The 23,713-nt window shown below is 46.9% G+C and overlaps 2 protein-coding genes across 5 annotated transcripts in view; one reads left to right on the top strand and one right to left on the bottom strand.

The window, feature by feature from the left end:
- Window positions 1-900, bottom strand: part of ZDBF2 (zinc finger DBF-type containing 2) — a 33,112-nt gene extending 32,212 nt beyond the window's left edge. The window contains exon 1 of one of the 2 annotated variants that reach the window (XM_006258529.4): window positions 812-900. The gene's annotated coding sequence lies outside the window, so the exon portion shown is untranslated. Of the gene's footprint in view, window positions 1-280; window positions 709-811 lie in introns of those variants that run through there. The other variant, XM_014594207.3, reaches the window with a different exon arrangement.
- A 193-nt stretch (window positions 901-1,093) lies between these two features.
- Window positions 1,094-23,713, top strand: part of CMKLR2 (chemerin chemokine-like receptor 2) — a 45,934-nt gene continuing 23,314 nt past the window's right edge. For all 3 annotated transcript variants that reach the window (XM_059727102.1, XM_059727100.1, XM_059727101.1), the window contains exons 1-2: window positions 1,094-1,299; window positions 22,770-22,877. The gene's annotated coding sequence lies outside the window, so the exon portion shown is untranslated. The remainder of the gene's footprint in view (window positions 1,300-22,769; window positions 22,878-23,713) is intronic.

The following is a 23,713-nucleotide window of genomic DNA, read 5'->3' as shown; positions in this document are numbered from 1 at the left end:
CTGTAAGTACTAAGAATACCAGCATAATGTTATTGCAAGTCTTCCGGTCTCAGTTCTCACGTTATTTACTCAGTCTGGCCACGGGTTTCTCTGGCTACAAAGCTGCAATGATACATTACGCTAAGCAGCATTTTGTACCCGGAGTTTGCTCACCCCTGGGTTCAATTACGTACAAGATGCAGGCAGGCCCCAACCTTGCAGCAAAAGATCTTTGTTTTCGTTTTTTGCCATTTCGTAGTTGGTCTAATAAAAGGCCAGAGAAGTATTCGTTTCAACACACCTTTCTTCTTCCCTTCCCACACAGCAAGGGCAGGTCACGGCCAGGTGCTCTGGCTCACAAGCGGTGCGGTAAAGTTGATAAAACCGCACGTGCAGCCGAAGAGCTGACCCCGGACCCGCCTGGCGTCAAAGCTCGCCAAGACCTCGCCGTACAGGCCGGGGCAGGGGACAACTCGCTCCGGCAGCAGGGCGTGTAGACAGGGCGGGTGGGCAGGGGCAAGGGCAGCGCGCACGGAGACAGGCAGGCCGGGGACAGGAGACCAGACTGCATCGGGGGAAACACGGGACCGGCCACCGGGGCTTGTTGTGACAGCGCCACGAGCCGCGGTACCCGGAGCCCCCTCGGGCTCTCCCGCCCTGCTGCAGCCGCCGCCGCCGCCGGGCCCAAGCGCCGCGCCGCGCCGCGGGGGGGCGACCGCCCCCGGCCGCTTGGTCCGTGCCACCGCCCGTGGGCGGAACCATTCCAGGGGAGGGGTCTGGCCCCACCCCCAAAACAACTGCCACCTCCCCCCCGCCGCCGCGGCCGCCTCACCTCTGTCGCGACCCCATGTTCCCTTCCGTGCCGCGGCGGGGTCAGAAGTCGCGACCCCGCTCCCCGCGCTTCCTGTTCTGGGTGACGGGGCGCGGCTGCGAGGCGCTGAGGGGGCGGGAGGCTGGGCTGGCCCCACCCCGCGGCCGGCGCTGACACGCGCGGCAAGAGGAGCCCCGGGCAGGCGCCTCCCACGGTGCTGGGGCAGTCGGGGCGCGGGAGGCGGTGTCTGGCCGCGGCGTTGGGATAAGGCCGGGCGAGCTGTCAGATGCGGCCCTTCGCCCTGGGGCTCTGAATCGGGACGGCTTCCGACGGGCTGGCCGCGGAAGACACGACATGAGCAAGAGGCCGTCTGGGAAGCTGGAAGGCCTGTCCCCCGTGATCCCAGCTCTGGAGCAGGGGCGCAGACAGGCCTGCCCCGCTGGGACGCACCAGTAGTGACTGCTTTGTGAGGGGAAACTTTACCCCGGGACAGAGCGGCTTACACCGGGGTAAGCCCGTGCACTGTGTGTTTGCTTCACTTGACTGTGGAAGTCAAGTCAGTCTGCTCCATATGAAAGGCTTTCCATGTCCGCACTTGAAGCATTTGAGTGTTGAGACCAAGGTGTAGGCAGCTGTTACTCGGGACAGCTCACGTCCCTACCCGAGGTTTGTTTTAGCAAAGGGAAAATTGCCCTGCTGCTTAAAACGGCCACGTGCCTGGCTCAGCACTGTTGGCAAGGTGAAAAACATGGCTGCCTCATTATGGCCCTACTAGGATATTATTCAAACAGGGCAGAATGAAGTTTCTACATATTTCCTGGTTTTGAGTGGGTTCAGTGTGCTTTGCTTTTTTTCAAGGTCAACTCCAATTGCAGCTCACATTGGGGGAGGAGGCAATAGAGGTGTGGATCCCTCCCCTACAAGATAGCACCTTTCCCCCTGTCCTGGGGGAGTGGAAGTAAGTGGGGCTCAGAGCTCCTCAGACATGCATAAGTGCTGGAGGGCAGGCTGCCTCAGCCACCAACCCGTCATGACAGCTGTCCCAGAGCCCTGACCACTATTCCCTGCCCATCAGTGCTCCCTCCATCTCCATGTACATACTAAGGTCAAAACACCCTTGGGAGGAAGATACTAACATTTCTACGGCTGATTCTTAAATTATGTCATGGGTAAGGCTCAAATTTATCATTCCTGGGTGTAGCACAGGCATAGTGGGCAAAACATGTCACCTTGAGTCATGAAGGTTATTGACTGGCGGGAAGCACTTTTACTTTATCTTTTTGCAGATGCACCTTACCATGTCTGAGACCAGTATTAGCAGATATATACACAAAGCCTAATTATTTTAATACTGATTTCAGTGTCACTTCTTTAAAGTATGTATGGAGTCTCTGTATTAAGGTAAAGATGGCCCATTTACAGGCTATTGAGGCCCATTGGGGCAGTGGTGGCAGGTCTCTTTGATCTCAGCACAGGTAGGAGGTGATGTGGTCAGAGCCACTCTCCAGCCACTGTTACCCACAGGTAGCTCCTTACACCGGTTTGATAGGAGGCTTGATGAGCCTTGAGGCCACACCAGAAATGTAGATGAGTGGGAACACACCACCCTCACCTGGATCAAACTAGGTCTTTCCTGCCTGTAGGCAGTTGCCATACTGACCAGGCTTTTCTGTTACTTGAGCTAAATGTTTAGCAACTGAGAGCAGTTGAGGGCTGGTAAGAAGCATGGCTAGAGCCACTCAGAACCTCCTACTCAAATGGCCCCATATGTGGATCAGTCATCCTACCCTAGCACCTTCTTGAAGTACAGGAAATTTCAAAATTCCAAATGAGCATACAGGTTTTACAGCACTTACACAGAGGGGTAGATACAGAGGTGCAGTGGGGTGGCTGCACCCACCTTTTGGACTGGACCATGCTTTTAAAAAGTCCCCAAATCGGCAGAGAATCCCCTCTTTCCCTCTGTGCTCAGAGGTATGTCCCCTCCCTTCCCCTTCCTCCATCCCCCACCTGCTGCAGCAGCTCTTTCCACAGTCTACAGGAATGTGGGGAATCTTCAGAGCTGCTCCTGCCCACTCCAGGTGGGCTGTACAGGGGCTGGGCTCATCTAGGGCAGCCCCAGTGGAGTGGCTTCCCGTGCCTGCTCCTGAGAAGACTGGGCAGTGTGGGGGAATCCACACCCTCCATTGCTGCTCCTGTTCGTAGCTAAGCCCAGCCCCCCATGTAGCTTGGCTCCGGTGGGCAGGAGAAGCGTCCCCCTTTCCCAGAAAGCAGAAAGTTGCAGCAGCAGCAACTAGAGGAGGAAAGGCTGGAAGAGACAGAGAGGGAAGAGGACATGACTCTAAGCACAGAGGGGAAAAGGGGGATGCTTACCTGCTTTGGGAACTTTATAAAGGCCCCAGAAGTTCCTGCAGCACAGTTTCCCACGGGTGGATTAGAGGGAAGAAGCTGGAGAGGGAGGAGGCCTCTAACCTAAACATTCCTTGCTGTAACTTGAGACCATTGCTCTTTATTCTGTCATCTGCCATTACTGAGAACAGTCTAGTTCAGGGGCAGGCAGTTATTTTGGGTGGAGGGCCACTTAACTGAGTTTTGGCAAGCCATGGAGGGCCGCATGGTAGGCAGCCAGGGGTAGATAAATATTAATTTTCTAAATTTTTAGGAGCCCCGCGGGCCGGATAGAATGGCCTGGAGGGCCACATCCAGTCCCCAGGCTGCATTTTGCCCACCCCTGGTCTAGCTCCATTCTCTTTGGAACCTTCCTCAGGTAGTTGAAGACTGGTGTTAAGTCCCAACTCAGTCATCTCTTCTCCAGACTAAGCCCAGTTCTTTCAGCCTCTCCTTATCAGTCATGATTCCCAGCCCTCTGAACCATTTTTGTTGTCCTCCACTGGACTCTCCAATTTGTCTACACGCTTTCTGTATTGGGGAGCCCAAAACTGAACACAGTACTCCAGATGTGACCTCACCAGTGCCACATAGGAGGGAATAATCACTTCCCTCAATCTGCTGGCAATGCTTCTACTAATGCAGCACAATATGCTGTTACCCATATGGCAACAAGGGCACGCTGCTGGCTCATATCAAGCTTATTGTCCTTTTCTGCAGAGCCACCGCTTAGCCAGTCAGCCCCAAGCCTGTACTGGTACATGGAATTGTTCCGTCCTAAGTACAGGACTTTGGAGTTGTCCTCATGAGATTTCTTTTGGCCCAATCCTTCAGTTTGTCAAGGTCTCTGAATCCTAGCCCTACCCTCCACCTTATCTGCTACTCCCCCCAGCTTCATGTTATCTGCAGACTTGCTGAGGATGCACTTCATCCCATCTTCCAGGTCGTTGATGAAGTTATTGAATGACCCCTGGGGCACTCCACTTGATACCAGCTGCCAACTAGACATTGAATTATTGATGACTACCCTCTGAGCCTGACAATCCAACCAGTTTTCTCTCCACCTTGTAGTCCATTCATCCAACCCATACTTCCTTAGTTTGCTTGCTAAAATGTTGTTGGAGACTGTATCAAAAGCTTTATTAAGTCAAGGTCTATTACATCCACTGCTCTCCCCACATCCACTGCTTTCCCCACGTCCACAGAACCACTTATCTTATCATAGAAGGCAGTCGGGTTGGTCAGACATGACTTGCCCTTGGTGAATCCATGCTGACTGTTCCTAATCACCTTCTCTTCCAAGTGCTTAGTTCCTTGAGTACCATAATTTTTTCTAGGGCAGTGGTTCCCACCCCCGGGTCGCGACCCAGATGAGGGTCACAGGGGCAATGCCAGCAGCTCCACATACCAAAGACAAGCTGCGCCGTGTAGTGGGAGCTCCTCTCCCCCCAACCCTGGGCCAACGCTGCTGCTGCATCTGCACTCCACTTGCAGCAGTGGGTTGTGGAAAAAAAGGTTGGAAACCACTGTTCTAGGGACTGAGGTGAAGCTGACTGGTCTATAGTTCCCCAGATCCTCCTTTCCTTTCTTAAAGATGAGCAATATATTTCCTCTTTTCCAATTGTCCAGAAACTCTCCCAATCACCACAAGCGTTCAAAGATGATGGCCAGTGTCACAACCCAAGTTGTGAGTTTTTGTTTTGTGTGCTTCGGCACAGCTAAATTGCTCCCCGCTAAACTGTTCCCCCCAAATTGCAGCTTCTTTGCACGGTGGAGTTTTCTGCTGCAACAGAGAACCCCGGGTGCAAAAGAAGTTCCCGCCAATTCGTAGCTTTCCTTGCAGTGTGCATTTCTAAGTTGCAGAACGGTGATGCACGTTGCAAAGAGTTCCCACCATTTGTATTCTAATTCAAGCCCCATTATTGGTTTACGTTAAATTATTCACATGTGGCAGCTAGCGATTGGCCTGCTAGCCGTATAAAAGGCTTGTGTGGTTTCCGCCCTAGTTGGAGGACTCCACGAACACCAGGAGAAGGAGACTTCGCGCTGTGTGAAGATCTCTAAGCGCTGCGGATCCTCACGGACCCAACGCATTCTAAGCAGGCAACAGAGGTCTGATCAGCCTCTAGCCTCTCCCCGTCGCCGAACGATCCTAGACGTATCCTTCCCTGCGCGCCAAAGAGACGGATCCACCGAGCCTAGCAAACTTCGTGTGAGTGAGTGTATTCAGAGCTCTTTACCGGACGGACTTTCTCCGGTTGGTCCGACAGGCTCGCGGTTTAGAGCCTCCAACCGGATGGGCTAGAAGAGTGTTCCCGGAGGAACTCTAGTCCGCCTCTCTTCTTTTCTATCCGCAACTGTAACTCAATCAAGTTTTTCAGCCTGCACCGTGACCATCTTGGTGTAAGTAAACAATCTTAAAATCAACCATTACGCATCTGTGCCTAATTCTAGCTCGGCGACCTCCCTCTCTGACCCGGCCTGCCCGGGCTGCCGGCCACAGCCCGCATGCAGAGCGACGAAAAGGGCCCGGGGCTTGACCCGGCCCGCACAGCCAGCAGCTCTGCAGTCACACCTGTCAACTCTCTCAGCATCCTTGGGTGTATTGTGTCTGGTTCCATGGACTTGTACATGTCCATCTTTTCTAAATAGCCCCTAACCTGTTCTTTCACCACTGCTGGCTTCTTACCTCCTCCCCAAACTGTGCTTCTAGGTGGAGTAGTCTGGAAGCTGATCTTGCCTGTGAAGACTAAGGTAAAAAAGGCACTGAGTACTTCAGCCTTTTCTGCATCAGTGTTCCCACTGTGAGCACCATGTTTGATCCTTGTCATGAAAAAAGTATTTACCAGAAGTAGAGGGATTCAGAGAAGGGTGATAAAAAGTATTAGAAGTAGGAAAAAAATCCACCCAGGAAATTAAAATGATGGGAACTGCTTGGTTCAAAGACGGGACATGATAGTGAAATTCTAAATAATGAATGGTAGATAGAAAACAAGTCAGGCAGTCTCTTCCCTTACTCAAGATGCCAGAACAGAGAGATGTTCAATAAATAAAAGTGAAAAGCAATAGAAGCAAAGTTATTAAGAGGAATAGTTTTAAACACAACACTGGTCAGGCCGCAGCTGTAATACTGTGTCCAGTTCTGGGCACCCCACTTCAAGAGGGATGTGGACAACATTGAGAGGGTCCAGAGGAGGGCCACCCGCATGATCCGGGGACAGCAGGGCAGACACTACAATGAGAGGCTACAGGACCTGAACCTGTTCAGCCTTCACGAGAGAAAGCTGAGGGGGGACCTTGTGACCATCTATAAACTCACTAGGGGGGACCAGAAGGGTTTGGGGGAGACCTTGTTTCCCCTAGCGCCCCCCCAGGATAACAAGGAATAATGGCCACAAGTTGTTGGAGAGTAGGTTGAGATTAGACATCCGTAGGAACTACTTCACAGTTAAGGCGGCTAGGATCTGGAACCAACTTCCAAGGGAAGTGGTGCTGGCTCCTACCCTGGGGGTCTTTAAGAAGCGGCTCGATGCCTACCTGGCTGGGGTCACTTGAGCCCAGTTTCCCTCCTGCCCAGGCAGGGGGTCGAACTTAAAGATCTACAAGGTCCCTTCCGACCCTACTTCTGTGATTCTATGATTCTATGAATTCATATTTAAAACAAACGATGTAAACATTCAGTCTTCAAGGCACAAGTTAATTATAAAGAGGGTGGAGGAAGAAACCAATTAAATGGCATGTCATTCCATAATTCTTGCAAAAAGAAATTCTCATACATTCTCTAAGGTGTCTGATGCTGGCTGCAGATACAACATAATTGAGTAAGTGGATTCTCATGTGCCATAGTAATTTCTGTTCCTTTACATTAACTCAGTTGCACTTTAATAAGTTTTGCTTACGCTCTTCTATTTTAGAGACAGATGCAGTGTGTGCAGGATAAGGTTTGTTTAATCCTGTGTGCCTTGCTCCTACTTGTTCATTTCTCACTGGTAGTCTGCCTAGCAGGTTGCACTGGCCATTTGTTTGCTTTCTCTGTCTTTCTTAATCCTGTTTGACAAAACAAACCCTTTTTATAATATTTCTGTAATGTACACAAACATTCTATTCACACTTCCCTCTTTTGGATCTTAGAGTGATGTGCTAGGCAGAAAAAAGAAGTAGCAGTTCAGAAAAGAGAACACCACACCCATTTGTTCCAGGGCAGGGTTATACTGGAGTGGGACATTCTGTTTAAACAATGCTTTTTACAGCTGTGCGCTCTAAAACCTTAAGAAAAAATGCTTGAGCTGTCTGCCTGTTACTGGCAGTGGACACACTCCTACTCCATGGACTTCAGGCTCAAAACATCTTAGCAGAAAGGTTGCTGTCCCTGTTCTTAAACTGGTTCACCTAGTTGGAAATTAAATTATCATTTAAAAAGTGTTTAATCATTTAAACTCTGGAATCATTTATTAAGAACATGGGCACCTGCACATGAGTAGCAAGGCTGTTCTGACGCACTGTAATTACAATGTGTCAGAGCAAGCTCGATTAATCGAGTCTGCTAGGGCATGGTAATTACCATGGTCTAGCAGATGCCAGCATCTGGTAGTGGGGACACGTTTCATAGTTTCATAGCTGGTAGGGTCGGAATGGACCTGAGCAGATCATCAAGTCCAATTCCCTGCCAAGGCAGGAAAGAGTACTGGGGTCAAATGACCCCGGCCAGGTGTTCATCCAGCCTCCTTTTAAAGACCCCCAGGGTAGGAGCCAGCACCACTTCTCTTGGAAGTTGACTCCAGATCCTAGTCGCCCTGACAGTGAAGTAGCGCCTCCTGATGTCTAGCCTGAATCTACCCTCTGCCAGCTTGTGACCATTATTTCTAGTCATTCCTGGTGGCGCTCAGGGGGAACAGGGACTCTCCCAATGCCTGCTGGTCCCCCCTGACCAGTTTGTAAACAGCCACTATATCCCTTCTCTTGTGGAGGCTGAACAGGTTCAGGTCCCTTAGCCTCTCCTCGTAAGATCTGCCGTGCTGACCCCTGATCATGCGGGTGGCCCTCCTCTGGACGCTCTCCATGCTGTCTACATCCCTCCTGAAGTGCGGCGCCCAGAACTGGATGCAGTACTCCAGCTGCGGCCTGACCAGTGCCACATAGAGGGGGAGGATCACCTCCTTGGACCTGCTTGAGATGCATCAGTGGATGCATGACAAGGTATGGTTGGCCTTCCTGACCGCCTCCCCACACTGTCAGCTCATGTTCATTTTGGCATCAATAATGACTCCAAGATCCTTTTCTGCCTCTGCACTGACTCGAAGGGAGTTCCCCAGCCTGTAGGTCTGCTGCTGGTTCTTCCCCCCCAGGTTCAGTACCCAGTACTTGTCAGTGTTGAAACCCATCCTGTTCTCATCCACCCAACCCTGTAACCTGTATAGGTCTGATTGCCGCCTATTCCTCCCTTCTAGCATGCCTACTTCTCCCCACATCTTAGTGTTGTCTGCGAATTTGAACAGGGTGCTTTTTACCCCCTTGTTCAAGTCACTGATGAAGATGTTGAACAGTGTGGGCCCGAGGACTGAGCCCTGTGGAACCCCACTGCCCACATCCTTCCAGGCTGAATAAGACCCATCCACTACCACCCTCTGGGTGCGACCCTCCAGCCAGTTAGTGACCCGTTTGACTGTGTAGGCATCAACCCCACAGTCTCCTAGTTTTTTTAATGAGAATGGGGTGAAAGACAGTGTTGAAGGCCTTCCTAAAGTCCAGAAAGACTATGTCCACCGCGACACCTGCGTCTAAAGATTTTGTGACCTGGTCATAGAAGGCCACCAGGTTGGTCTGACGGGACCTGCCTCTAATGAACCCATTAACTAAAGGTTGTCAAACAAGCTCTAGTTAAAGTGACCCTGCCACCATTTTTAAGTGCAAGGATGTTGATATACCAGACACCTAGGGGTACCATATTTCCAGTTGCCAAAAAGGACAACTGTTGTGGGGCAGGGGAGGGGAGAGGGGCAGGGGAGGAGGAGAGGGAGGGGATATGTGATTGTGAGGGGTAGTGATATGCCAGTGCCCCGCCCCTGCCCATTCCATTGCCCCTCACTTTCAAGACACAGCCCTCCCCTCCCCCCAGCCCTGCTGCTGTCCCTCACTCCAGACCCACAGTTCCCCATCCCTCCTAGTGCCCCTCACTCCCAAGCCACAGCCTCCCCGGCCGTGCTGGTGAACCTCATTCCTGACCCGCAACCCCCTACTCCCTCCAGCCCTGCAGCGTCTCCTGGCTGCTCCACCCACGCGAGCACAGGCACCAGCCCTGGTGCTGCCAGCAGGGTCATGCAGCTCTCTGCTGCCCCTGAAGGCCCACCCTGCACCCTTCGTCTGCTGGAGGGGCAGGCATGTCCCCCCACCTCCCCTGCCCTGCTGCAGCCCCAGAACCCAGACAGCTTCTACCAGGGCCGGCAGGTACCTGTCCCCCATGCCCCACACTCATCCTCTCCACAGCCTCCTCCCCTCCCCCACACACACACCCCAGACAGTCCCCAACCTCTGGCCCTCCAGCCCTCACCCCCCATAGAGTTACCTGTATCCAACTGTCAAGGCTGTTCCCACTGCCCTGCCTGGCTGCATGCCAGCCACGTGTGTGCACATCCAAAATCCCACACATTTAATCATATTTTTTAAAAATACCCGGATGCAGATTGAAGGATCCAAAAAGGGGACATGTCTGGGAAAACCTGGATGTATGGTAACCCTACCCTGGGCACTTGAATTAGAGTACTCTAATTAAAGCCTCTCCTTCCTCCCCTTCCAGAGCATGTGTATAAAAACCTTATATGATATGTGTGATTTTGAAATTGGCCATGGAGAAAATTCAAAACACCTTTAAAATAAAGTACAACAGTTCTAAAAACATTTTAAAAATGTATAATTCAAAATTTTCTCCAGGGATTTTTTTATTCCTTCATGTAATAAGGTCTTTTTATTTTAAAAGCTTCCTTTGAAATTCTTTAGTAAGTACCTTGAGTTTTACTGCATATCTTATGAGACACAAAGTAGGGTCCTTTCCTATTCTCAAAGAGTTAATTGGGATTGGGAGCAAACCCAAATGGTTTACATGATTGTATTTTTTATTAAATATGCCCTGAATTAAATCCATATTAGCAGTTATTTCAGGGGTGGGCAAAATGCAGCCCGGCGGCCAGATGCGGCCCACCAGGCCGTTCTATTCGGCCTATGGGGCCCCTAAAAATTTTAGAAAATTAATATTAATCTGCCCTGGGCTGCCTGTCATGCAGCCCTCGATGGCTTGCCAAAACTCAGTAAGCGGCCCTCTGCCCAAAATAATTGCCCATTCCTGAGTTATTTTAAAGCATATGGCTCTATTTATATGGCTTCTTATAAACCCCAGACAGAGACATCTTCAAATTTAATAATTTGCAAAATTCTACTGATTGTGCAGAATCAAAACTACCATTGACTTTAAAGCATTTTGACTTTAATACTGCTGTTGCTGTTTGGCAAGCCACACAGAAGCAGCAGCCAAGTGAGACAACTGCAGAGTGTTCACCCTGTCATGCTTTAGCTAAAGTTATTGCTTCAGTCATTTTAAAATTATATCTGTAAAAAAACACTACTAATTGAGTGTTTTTAGATGTTTTTTTCAGAAATATTATAATATATCCGGTGAAGCAAGAAATTTTAAGTTGACTTGAAATCTCAGAAAAGACCTGTCACCAGTGGTTCTGCTGTAAGAAAACAAATGGATCACACTGGCTAAAACACTTGGCACAATGCTAAGAAATGTATATTAGAGATGGTTGCGACCAGATGCAAGAATTGCAGAGTAGAACTGATAGTAGTATAACTGATCATGATAGAGCAGTTCATATAGGACTTGGACCCTGGTATCAGGGGGTGGATGGGACACCAAATTACTTGAGATTTTTCTGAAAATCCCAACATCCATTGACTTCAATGGAATGACTTTAGTTTTAAAACGTATAAAAGAACAGAATTTGGCTCTAAATATAAGACATGTTCCCCAGCTTCCTTATGTGCCATGCAAATGTTAACTGTCAGAGACATATTTAAATGTATAATTATATTTGATTATATACAGTTGATATAAAATGGGATCAGGACTGGGCTGCAAGATAGCTAAGCAATTCTCCCCTCTTTTGAATCTATATTGATTGTTTTAAATCATATTTTTTAGCATTCTCACAATAAATATCATGAAATATCTATTCACATATAAAGCTAACTAAACTTTTTTGCTCTTTGTTACCTTGTAAAGAAAGTTTTTGTTTTGTTTTTCTATTTATGAACAAGTGGGAAGTTAATGTAGAACTGAGAAGTTGTTATACTCTAAGGACAAAACTTAATTTTGGCTAAAAGTGCTGATAAGATCACCAGCCTGTGTTAGAAGTTAACAGTAACAAGTGGTGTATGGAAGTATGTGGTACTCATCCAGTAAAATCTGAGTGTGTGTTTTACCAGGCCACAGTTTCTCATGGCAATTCGGTTTTGCAAAGATTTTAAAACCTCCAAATCCTTTCCTGTAATCCATCTGAAAGTCTACTATTTTTACAGTTCTTAAACCATGAATAGGGGAACCTGTCTTCTGAGAGGAAACTACAGCTAGGGACAGACATTCAAAAAGCCTGAGCCTGAATTGATTCAATCTTTCCAGGTTAATCTAACCTGGCTAGGCTAAATCACTTTGTAACTGTACAGACATCCCCTCTGGACTGAAAAAATGCCGGCACAGGCCTGCAGTGGCTTAGGCTAGAAGCTGGGGGTGCAGCCTAGAGTAGCCCCTCTTCCCTTCCCCAGGGCTGAGCTGAGAGGGGCATGGCAGACACTGTGATTAGAGAGGGGTCCTCCCCCCTCTTTGATAACAGAGCATTTATCAGCTCTGTTATCAACATTTAGCACTATCGCAGAGCACCGAGGTGCCCTGCTCCTAGAGGGTGGAAACTGCTAGAGAAAGAGCCCTAGCAGGGAATAAGGAGCACGGCTGTGGGTTGCCAGGGCACCGGGAGTCAGCAAACGACCCACACCTGCCAGCGGTCAGCTGGCTGTAAGGGGCAAGGCCTGGCTCTTATAAAGCCCAGGAGCTGAGGCCAGGGCAGTTCCCTGCCAGCAGCCAGAGAGGCAGGAGCTCTGGGAGCAATGATGCGAGGAGAAGCCTGACTGGAGGTACCGCTAGCAGAAAAGGGGAGCAGCTCTAAGATGTCCGAGCAATGTTGTTATAGCCAGGTGGCTTATGTTTCATTTGTAGCCAAGAGGCTTGAGTTTGTGTTGATGTTACACCGGTGGTTTGGGTGAGGCTATTAGGGGTTGGAGGAGGCCTCATAGGGACCCACAGTAGCGTGGGGATCCCAGCGCCAGCGGGCGCAACATACGGGGTGCATAGACCCCAGCCCCAGAGCAGGGGTGTGATTGAGAAGCCCAGTGCGGGTGCGGCGAGCCCCAGAAAGGGGGCGTTATTGAGAAGCCCTAGTGTGGGTGTGGCAAGCCCCAGAGAAAGGGGGTAGCACTTACGAAGGCCCGAGGAGAGGGCAACCGTACAGAGAAGGCCCAGAGAGAGGGCCACTGTACAGAGAAGGCCCCGAGTGGGCACGGAGAGTCCCAGGAGGGGGTGGCATACCCGAGAAGGACTGAGAGACGGACAGTGTGTGTAGAGAGAGAGACCGAATAACGTCTATCCCAACTGCGAGGCTTGGGGCGTGGTATAAGGGGTGGTTGGAGCCACGCATAGCCCATAAGGCAAGGGTGCCCCAAAGCACCCGTTTGCAGGACAAAACCCACGAGGGGTCCGGGAGTCTACAGGACCAGAGGTTACAACGGACCGTGTCCAAGAAGACGTGAGGCAGCCTCCCTAATATATATTAGAACATCAAAGACGTGGCAGGCGAGAATCAGAGGGTGCCCTTGGGCTGACTTGGCATGGAGGAAGGGGCCTTAAGGAGATCACGGCCCTCCTGTAGGACCCCTCCGTGACAAGCACCCTATCAGAAAACAAAGCCTCGCTCCTTAGCTCAAGCTCTTCTTAAATAGCTTTTTCCAAAGGAAGGAATGCAGGGACATTATCAGCTGAGCTGTTGATTAGCTCTAAACAGCCCTAAATGGACACTGTCCTATTTGCTTTACACAGCATTAGCTAGCATACCACATGTTTACTAGATCCATGCTGTGGGAGACATGAGGAAGGAATCTCTGCTTAAGGGGAAGGGACCTCTGTGCCTGTAAGTCTCTGTAGGAGCTCTAGCCAGGGAGCAGAGAGGGGGGGCCAGCTCTGCTGTGGAGCAGTGAGCCCTGCCCAGCCCAGAGAGCATGCCAGGATGCTGGGGGAATCTAATTTAACTTAAATCAGCAAGAGTTCTGGGACAGACTTTGGATAAACTGGTTTGACCCAAATCTAATTAAACCAAGTTTTTCTCAAACTGGTTTCAACCATTTTCAAACTGGTTTATGTGCATTGAATGTCTGTTCTGTTACAGGTTTAAACGAGTTTCTGATCACTTAAACCAGTTTATGTGTAATGTCTGTCTCTAGCCTAGAAGTTTGGCTTGTTTACCTGAGCAAAACAAAGTTGAGAGAGGATATGATTATTTTTTATAAATATATTGGGGGATGAATATCAAGAAAGAAGAAGAGCTCTTTAAGTTGAAGGATAATATTACTTTGAAATCAAATGGATACACAAGCATCATGAATAAATTTAGACTGGAAATTAGAAAGAGGTTTCTCATCATTAAAGAAGTAAAATTCTGGAAATGACTTTAAAACAAAGAGGAACAAAGAACCTGCATTACTTCATCACCAATCATGATGTTTCTGGGACTGTGAGTATTTGAAATCCCCATGAATTAATTGAATGGAAACTTTATCACTGAGTGGATTGCTTGCATATTTTGGAGAGGTCTGGTGACACAGGGTTTCCTGGCCTCTATATTTGTAAGGGCATTTGGAGGCGGTGGTCTCAGAGAGAGATGTGGCTTTCTGGAGCTGGGGAGATGTCCAGTGTTGGAACAGTTTGGCAGTAGGGTGGTAGGCTTGTAATGTCCTGGGGCTCTGGAGGCAAATGCCTGTTCTGAAGGTATATTTTGTTTAATTTGCATAGAATTTTATGATATTGTGTGTATAACAAAGAACAAACTGGGTAGTAATGACGGCTTCTTCAGGGGTAGGTTTCCTTATATGTTCTTCTGTCTCTTTAAAAAGGCAATAATGCTACAATACTTGTTGCATTGTATTATACTATATGAATCTTAGGGCTTCTGTCTGGCCATCTGTACTGCGCAAAAAATTGTTTTTTTCCTCCTTAAATGCATTTTTTTTATTTCTGGAGGTGAACGGAATGATGGTTGGCTGATACGTGTTTTTTGCTTTTCCCTGATGCATGGGACACTGGCCACACCTAAAGGTGAGAGGTTGGGTTGGGCTGGCTTTGCTGGTGTTCCTAATAGAACTGAGAAACCAAGTGCCTCATTGGCTGGTCTTACTCAAATAGATACACTGTTCATAGATTCATAGATGTTAGGGTCGGAAGGGACCTCAATAGATCATCGAATCCGACCCCCTGCATAGGCAGGAAAGAGTGCTGGGTCTAGATGACCCCAGCTAGATGCTTATCTAACCTCCTCTTGAAGACCCCCAGGGTAAAGGAGAGCACCACCTCCCTTGGGAGCCCGTTCCAGACCTTGGCCACTCGAACTGTGAAGAAGTTCCTCCTAATGTCCAATCTAAATCTGCTCTCTGCTAGCTTGTGGCCATTATTTCTTGTAACCCCCGGGGGCACCTTGGTGAATAAATACTTTGGCTTTTCTGATGGCTTCGTCACACTGCCGACTCATGTTCATCTTGGAGTCCACTAGGACTCCAAGGTCCCTTTCCACTTCCGTGCCACCTAGCAGGTCATTTACTAGGCTGTAGGTGTGCTGGACATTTTTCCTCCCTAGGTGCAGCACTTTGCATTTCTCCTTGTTGAACTGCATTCTGTTGTTTTCTGCCCACTTGTCCAACCTGTCCAGGTCTGCTTGCAGCTGTTCCCTGCCCTCTGGCGTGTCCTCTTCTCCCCATAGCTTTGTGTCATCTGCAAACGTGGACAGAGTACATTTCACTCCCTCGTCCAAGTCGCTGATGAAGACATTAAAGAGTATCGGTCCCAGGACCGAGCCCTGCGGGACCCCACTGCCCACACCCTTCCAGGTCGAAACCGACCCATCCACCATGACTCTCTGGGTGCGACCCTCTAGCCAATTCGCCACCCACTGGACTGTGTAGTCATCCAAGTCACAGCCTCTTAACTTGTTCACCAGTATGGGGTGGGATACCGTATCGAAGGCCTTCCTGAAGTCTAAGTATACGACATCCACCCCTCCTCCTGTGTCCAGGCATTTCGTAACCTGGTCATAAAAAGAGACTAGATTAGTCAGGCACGATCTGCCTGCCACGAACCTGTGCTGGTTTCCCCTCAGCATAATTTGTCCTGCTGGGCTCTCACAAATGTGAGCCTTGATATTTTTTTCAAAGATTTTGCCGAGGATGGAGGTGAGACTGACTGGCCTATAGTTGCCCAGGTCCTCCTTCCTCCCCTTCTTGAAAATGGGGACCACATTGGCCCTTTCCCAGTCCTCCGGGACTTGGCCCATGTGCCACGAGCATTCGAATATTCCCGCCAGTGGCTCTGCAATGATGTCAGCCAGTGCCTTCAGCACCCTCAGATGGAGCTCATCTGGGCCTGCCGACTTAAAGGCATCCAGTTCTCCAAGTGACTCTGCACCATCTCAGGGTCTACGCATGGTAGTCTGGCGCCTTGCTGCTGCCTCTCTACAACCCCAGTGAGAGACTTGTTGTGCCCCTCGCTTAGGAACACTGAGGCAAATAACTCGTTGAGGAGTTCAGCCTTGTCCCCCCTGTCTGTCACCAATTGTTTCTGCCCATTTAGCAGGGGTCCTATTTCTCCCTGGGCCTTCCTTTTACTCCCTATATATCTAAAAAACAATTTCTTGTTGTCCTTTACTTGGGATGCCATCCTCAGCTCCATGGTAGCTTTGACCCATCTAACTGCCCCCCTACAAGCGCGAGCAGAGGAGGTATATTCGTCTTTGGTGATTTCTCCCTGTTTCCACTTTTTATGTGCTCCCCTTTTGGCCCTTAAGCTGCCCTGGATTTCTCTGGTCAGCCAAGGAAGCTTCCTGGCCCCTTTCCCTCCTTTTCCTCACATCGGGATCGTCTTGCTTTGTGCCTGAAGGATCATTTCCTTAAGGCACAGCCACCCTTCTTGGGCTCCCATCACTTCAAAACTCCTACTCTGCAGTGCGTCCTTGACTAATCGCTTGAGTTCATTGAAATCAGCTTTCCTAAAGTCTAGCACTTTCACCCTACTAGTTACCTTACCCACTCATGAAGAATTCTATTATTAGGTGATCACTGTCCCCCAGATGACTACCGATCTGTAGGTCCCCTACCATGTCATCCCCCGACATCTCCAAGTTCATCAGACTTGGGTTCAGGAAGACATTTTCCCTCAGGCCAGATTGGTAAGGACTCTTATGGTTGGTTTGTCTTCCTCTGTAGCAGGGGACATGATCATCTGAGTATATTTTCCCTAAAATATACCTACTATTGCAGTTACTAAGGCATGTGTGTACTATGCAAGGCATGATGGCATGTGAGAAGATCGAGGATACCTGCCCAGAGAAACTCCCTGGCCAGAGGGTCACATCCAGCAGTAGCAGTGTGGCCATGCTCTGGAGAGAGCTCCTGATCCGGCCAAGCTCAGCCTTATCAGCTCACCAGGTGAGCCGGATTGGTTCAACCAAGGCTCTGGGAGCTATTTCCAGCCCTGTATGCCAGCAGGAAGGAGGGAAGGTAAAGAGGAGATAAGGGGCCAGCAGATAGGGCGGACTGCCGGTCTGGACTGAAGTCCCCAGGAATGGGGCAGCAGACCCATAGGGTCTATAGAGCTCGGAAAAAGCATTTCTGCATTAATTGGATGCAGCGTGTGGCTAAATGAGCTGGCAAGATGCTAATTATTGAAGAAAAAAATATGCCTGATCACGGCTTCAGCAATCAGGAACTTATGGACTGAATGAGAAGAGGAGGGATATCAGCCGCTATGAATCCCGGCACCACGGGGAAAAGTGGATAAACGGACACGTCAGGTCTTTTTATTTTTTTCCTTTGTTTTTCAAGGAGGTTTTTTTTTCCTTTTGCCCGTCTTTACATTCTGACAGGCTGCAGTCAGCTCCGGATCAGGGAGTCATCACCCCTCCCTAATTCAATCAATTCATCAAGTCATAGTAAGAACTGAGAGGAGCACTGACCTAATTGACTAACTGGCGTCTGTCCAACATAAGAATGGCAAGTGAATGTCAACGGACCGCAGAGGTCCACGTCCGTACACGGTGATATCTTGACATGGCACCTTTGTCTTTTTGATGTCTTTCTGTGGCACATTAGGGTTTTTTGAATGTTCAGTTCCTTTATGGCTCTGCTATGTGGTAAGGCTAGAGTAGATGATCTTGTAGGCTCTTTTGGACAAATGTTTGTTGCATAGTTGCAAATGAATGCACATGATGACCCAGGAAGTCACTTCCTGCCCTAGGTTCTTATTTGAGCAATATCCTCAACAGACCGGAGTAAATTTCTTGCTTTGTAGCAAGCTGGTAGCATGCCCCAACCCACAGCTGAGGTGGGTAAGCTTAAAGAGACAAGCATCTGCTTAATTAGTTTACATATGGGAAATGTTTCAGTCCTATCACTGATGTGAAATGTCCCTGCTGGGAGCTGAATTTAAGGCATATATGCACTGAATGATAGAAAGGAATCGACTTTAATCTTTGTTTCTTTTGATATGAATTGAAAGGTGGAACTAGCTATCAAGAAAGTACTAGCAATGTATCTTTGTAACCAATTGGTTGCTTACTCTAACTGACTAAGTTCACTATCACTTCATTTGAAATTACACTAATTTTGCTGCCAGTGAAGTCAGTTGAAACTTAGGTTGAATTCTGGGAAAGAAGGACTGGCCCATAGCCAGCAAAGTGATTTGTAGCGCATACTTCTAGTAATCTGTTTTGCTGTATCACTAAACTATAACTAATAACACCATAACTAATGGTATGAATCAGCGTCTTTGTCAGCAGTCTCAGCAGAGAGGCTAAAGACTGAATGGGCCTCAGAGGCTATATTGCCTCTCTCCCAGAAATGGAACAGAGCAGATGGGCAAATTGAAAGCACTGTAAGGAAGATTGTGTGCTACTGTTTGTGTTGTTCTCTGTGGATAAATTAGACTTCAGTCTCCAGAGCAGTCAAAGCGGGTACCTTTCACCAAAGGTGTTTACATCTTCCCAGAGAGAAAAAACAAGGTCTGACACGGGTAGCTGACTATAAAAAGCAACTTTAATCAAACGCAGATAAATTTGTTGTGCTCAAAGCATATTCCACAGCTTCCCAGAATACCCATTTTATCAAGTTGATTGACTGGACATGATTTTGATCTTCCCGGTGCTATTTTTTACCCTTGTTGAGGCGGGTCATGTTTGACTTGCACCTACATAGCTGCAAGACAAATCAGCGTCTTTATCCCTTAATGGGATTTCACTTTGTGGTCTGATGGGTTTTGTTGGCTTTATAGTATCTTCTGCAAAGAACACCAAAAATATCAGTGAATCCACATGGGGAAGGGATGGTTTTCTTAGTTAAAATGTTAAAGATTGATGGTGCAACACATTAATTTTGCTGGATCATCCATCTACCAACAGTGTGTGCTCCCCAGTGGCATATACTTTCTAGCTCCCCTGTTTTGCACTCCCCCTGAGTCTGTCCTTTTTTGCTCATTATGTAGGAGATAATGCCACATTGTCCAGCACTGCCCATTTCCAGCCCTTTGCCAGATAAGGCAACTCTGGCACTGAGAGCCCAACAGCAGAAAATGCTACTGTGCCTATGGATAGGTGATGGAGGTTGACTGGTTTTTTGGTTGTTTTTTTTTTCACCCTTTGCTACTTGGGAATCTATTTTCTTCATTATTAAGCTTCTGTAAACTATGAAAAAGTATGACAATGTGATCCTCAGAGTTTTTAAGTATATGATCATAAGGCCAATTTTGAGTGGATTTCCTGAGTTATTAAGTCCTTTCCTCTGCATTAACCAAATTTATAATAAATATATCATCATGATGCAATAAATTTCTGATGAGGGAAGAAAAATTCCACTATTGAGAATTCTGCTCAAGATGCAAGCTGTTTTTTCAAAGCCATTCCCTGCAAACTGGACTGATATCAATCAGGATGCAGCTTACTTCCCATGTGGCACACAGCTAAACAATTACATTCACATCTCCCTTCCTAGTTTAGCTGTTGCGTGTGAAAGGTAATAACTTTCCCAAAGATCCCCAGCTCCAGGTGTTAGTCAAACACTTCTCCTCAGACTTAAAGGAAAGAAACGGGAAAGAACTGAATAAAATTTAAAAAAAGAACTTCAGGATTTGGGCCATCATCTCCTGTGATAACTTGAGAAGACACATAGAATAAAACCCTAGTCTTCCAAATCTAAAGTAGCTCCATACGAGTAAAAGGGTTTACACCAGTGCAAGCTGGGATGCAGAATATCATTTGTCTATGCTCTTCTAACCTGTGCACTGGCCAAGATGCATGGGTCAGAGTCTCATCTGTTGTAAATAGTTCCAGTGGGGTGGGTCTAACAAAGGAGTTGAACACCTAATGCTAGAGGCCCTTAATTAAGGCTTCTGCTCAGTTGCTTCCTAACTCTAGAGGCATCTAAATTCTTGAGGCATTTTCTTGCTTGACTTGAGTTCTGCATCTTTGTACGCCCAAAATTGCCTACATCTGGCTTGTCCAATATACGGCCTGCAGGCCGCCATGTGGCCTGCCAAGCTGTTTTCTGAGGCCCAAGGTGCTGCAATGGGAAACAAAAGTAAACACTGTTTACTTTCATTCCCACCCCTTGTCCCTCCCCCAGCCCCTCAGCAGCTTCCTAATGGCTGCTGCCCGCTCTTGTTGCCTGATTCCCAAGATGGGCAACCACTGCGGAATAAGGAAGCAGAAGCAGCAGCAGCAGGCAGGGGTTTCCTTTCCCCTCCAGCTCTGCCATACCTGATTCCTCGCCTGCACTGCGCTTCCCCCCATATCCCCTTTCCCAGCCACCAGCTAGGGAGCTCCCTGCTGCCTGATTTACCTGCTGGCACATGCCCCTGTGTCCTTCGGGCAGGCTTGAGAGAGCAGTGAGGGGGAGAGGGGGAGATTCACATCCCAAAACCCCCCTGCTCATTGTCAGGAGGAATAAAAAAAAATAGCTACAGCAGCACTGGAAGTTCTTTGCATCATCAGCCCAGCTGGTGCTGCTGCTGTCTGCTCACTACTGCTCCCAAGAAGCAGGGCAAGGGCACATGGGAGGTAGGCAGCTACACTTCTTCCCCCTAACCAGCAGGTAAAAATCTTTGCAAAAATACTGTACAGTGTTTGGATTGTGTTTGCTTCTATTTCTATTTGTGGGGGACTGGGGGTTCAACTTGTTACTACTTGTTAAAGATGTGTTACTAACAAGTTATTAATGCAATAAAAGCAAATCTTCTTGAAGATTATTCTCAAAAATGCCCATATTTTGTTGCTTTGATTAGTTTCCACTCTGGCTGATATCTTTTCCACATTTGATCTGTTGACTTGCATTATGCTTCTTTCATTTATTGAGAAGTGAGTAGAAGCAAAAGTGTTTATTTTAGTCAAGTGTTTGGTATTATTTCATTGTTGCTTTTATATTGTTTTTATTTTGGATTTTAAATCACATTTCCAGACCCATTTCATTGTCACTTCCTATAACTTCATTGGTGTCAAAGGTAACGTGACATCACTTCCTGTGAGGTCTTTGAATATGGCTTGCCGGCCCACTGGGTGATAAAAAGTTCATGATCCCGCCCCACATTCAAAAAGGTTGGACACCCCTGGCCTACATTGTCCATCTCCCATCTAAGTTCCTTTGGGATCCAGAAACTAGGCTTCTCTCTGCTTAAGTACTCTGAGGGGCTGAATTTAGTAAATGTTCTCAAGGGATGCCTCTCTACCTTTCAAAATGTAGGTGTGGATGATTTCTTTTAATGTATAGTCAGAGGAGAAGGATCTGGGAGTGAACCTTCCTCACTTTTTTGAAAGAATGGATGGTTTCCAGACTCTGGTCCCAAGTGGATGGAAGTGCATGAGCTTCAGAGCGGGGTAGAATTTCAGACTCATCCCTGTGCTTTAGAATTTCTATAACCTAACCCTATAGGAGCACAGCAAGTAGGTCTTTTTAGATCACTATTCTGCAGTGCCTAACTCCCCATATACAGTATAAAAAATACAGATACCTAACACAGGTTCTGGATTCCACCCTGAGGGCCAAACCAGTCTCTTACTGTATCTGGCTTAGTAGCTCTTGTGTCAGTTTATATCTGCTAACTGGCCTGTTCGTATAGGAAGAGTGCAGATTATGAAACTTAGTTGTAAAACAAACTCAGTCAGCATCAACATTTTCTGGTTCCTAAGATATGAATGCTTCTCTCTGTAATGACTTCCCCATAAACTGACTTCCTTCTGTATGAGAGGAGACCAAACCCTACATATTTGAAAAGCATATGCTAGTTGGTTATTTATATTAAATAATAATAACTAGTCTTTGGCATATTTTAAAATATCAGAAAGTTGTGTTTTATCATATGCACAAGCTGAATAGTCCATAATTCCTAGTATGATTGAAGTATGTGCCTCTAGCATCTCATATTTATTTTGCTGTTATAGTAATAAAGAAAGGAAATAGTTGTGGTCTCAAAGCTACATAGCACAACCATTCCCTAATGTGTGTGGACAATGAGAATAATCATATCAGTGTTAATGCAGTACCCATGGAAAGCTGGTCATTACTCGCAAGTAATTTTTCTAGGTATGATTTTTTGCCATCCTATGGATCCATTTCTTTAACTTTCTCTTAAGTCACACTCTAAAATTATAACAGGCCCTACGTGCATTCACAGAAGTTGTAAAGATGCACCTGATAGCATATTTGACAATATTCCTTAAAAATATTAACTGTGCTTTACTAAAAATGACATGTATATTTAATTATTAAGTTACATTAATATGAATTAAAAACAATGTGGCTAAATCCTTAAACTAACTTTGAAAAATCCCACTCAAATCCATAAATATCTGTATGCATATCTGTATATGGGTGTGTGTATTTTTATCTCAGTAACAATTTCACATTTTTGTCATTTACAGTTATTTGTAGCTTCTCCAACATATTAGACATAAAAATAATCAGATATCTAATATTGAAGTGGGAGGATGGGAGTGGACCTGCCATATTTTCTACAACACTCCCATAATCAGATGTTTTGAATTGCGTAATTGGACAGTGCAAAGGATGGTGTCACTCAAAAAGTTGCTGTGTAGGATATATAAGAGACAGAGTTAAGCCATAAGTAAACACTACTGTTTTACCAAGCAGGCTGACCTGAAGTAGTTACTTGCTTAGTTACTACTCAAGAAGAGAGGAGATTTTCTTTTCCCATTTATCAGATAGTTAAAATATATTTTTCCAGTGGGTATCCATCAGTGAGCCAGAATTAAAACTCAGAGTGCAACAGAGAAGTGAAGCATTTCAGAGACAGACATTACAGGAGTCCTAAAACAGCAGAAACCTCATTGAGGTGAGTGATTTGTTTTTCTCTTGCTTACACTATTTTTTCAGGAATAATTTATCTTTTTAAAGGACCGAGTTTGCAAACAGTCTCTAGATTTAAAGATGTTGAATCAAATACACTGCTTCTCCATTGTTTTTTGCCCGTTAGAAACATTAAAAAAATATCTGAGTTTCTGCACTTAAGAACAGATAATTCACTAAGAGCAGTAGCCTTTGCAGCATTAAATAATTATTAGGGCTATCCGATATTTGTTCATGATCCTAGTAAGTTAGAACTATGATACTTCCCAACTGTGATTTGTTCTTTGTCCTTGAAAAGCCTTCTCACCCTTGCATCTTTGTGACTCTACATCCTTTGTGCTACATTACATTTTATGAGATGCTAAAAAAAAATAAATGAAAGAATTGATGGTGCCATTAAAACTCATTTGCCTTTCAATAGACCTATTTTATTCACTATTGGCCAACCCAGAATCTTTAATTTGCATGAAAATGGTCCCCTTTGTTCTTTCCTCATCACATATAAACAAAACCATGTCTCTCCCCTTCAAAAAAGAAAATTCCCATGACTTGTGTTGCATATGAATTTGTTTCATTCCCCTGTATAATAGCCTTGGCACATTGCCACCTTCACTGAAATATGGAATAAAAGTCTCAAAGTCTCATTAACTGACCCTGCTGTATTGAAGAAGCATAGATGACATGGAAAAGTAAAAGACAACTTCCCAGTGGTGAGAGAAGAGGAAGAAAAAACCAAATGAGGAACAAAAGTTGTCATCAACTTTGTTTCAGACTGTCATAACATTATATGCACACATCTCCAAAAATCGCATTGGTGAAATA

The sequence above is a fragment of the Alligator mississippiensis genome, chromosome 4 (assembly GCF_030867095.1).
Source record: "Alligator mississippiensis isolate rAllMis1 chromosome 4, rAllMis1, whole genome shotgun sequence".
Taxonomy (NCBI): domain Eukaryota; kingdom Metazoa; phylum Chordata; order Crocodylia; family Alligatoridae; genus Alligator; species Alligator mississippiensis.
Note: the sequence above shows the minus strand (reverse complement) of the source record. Positions and strands in the feature narration are given on the sequence as shown.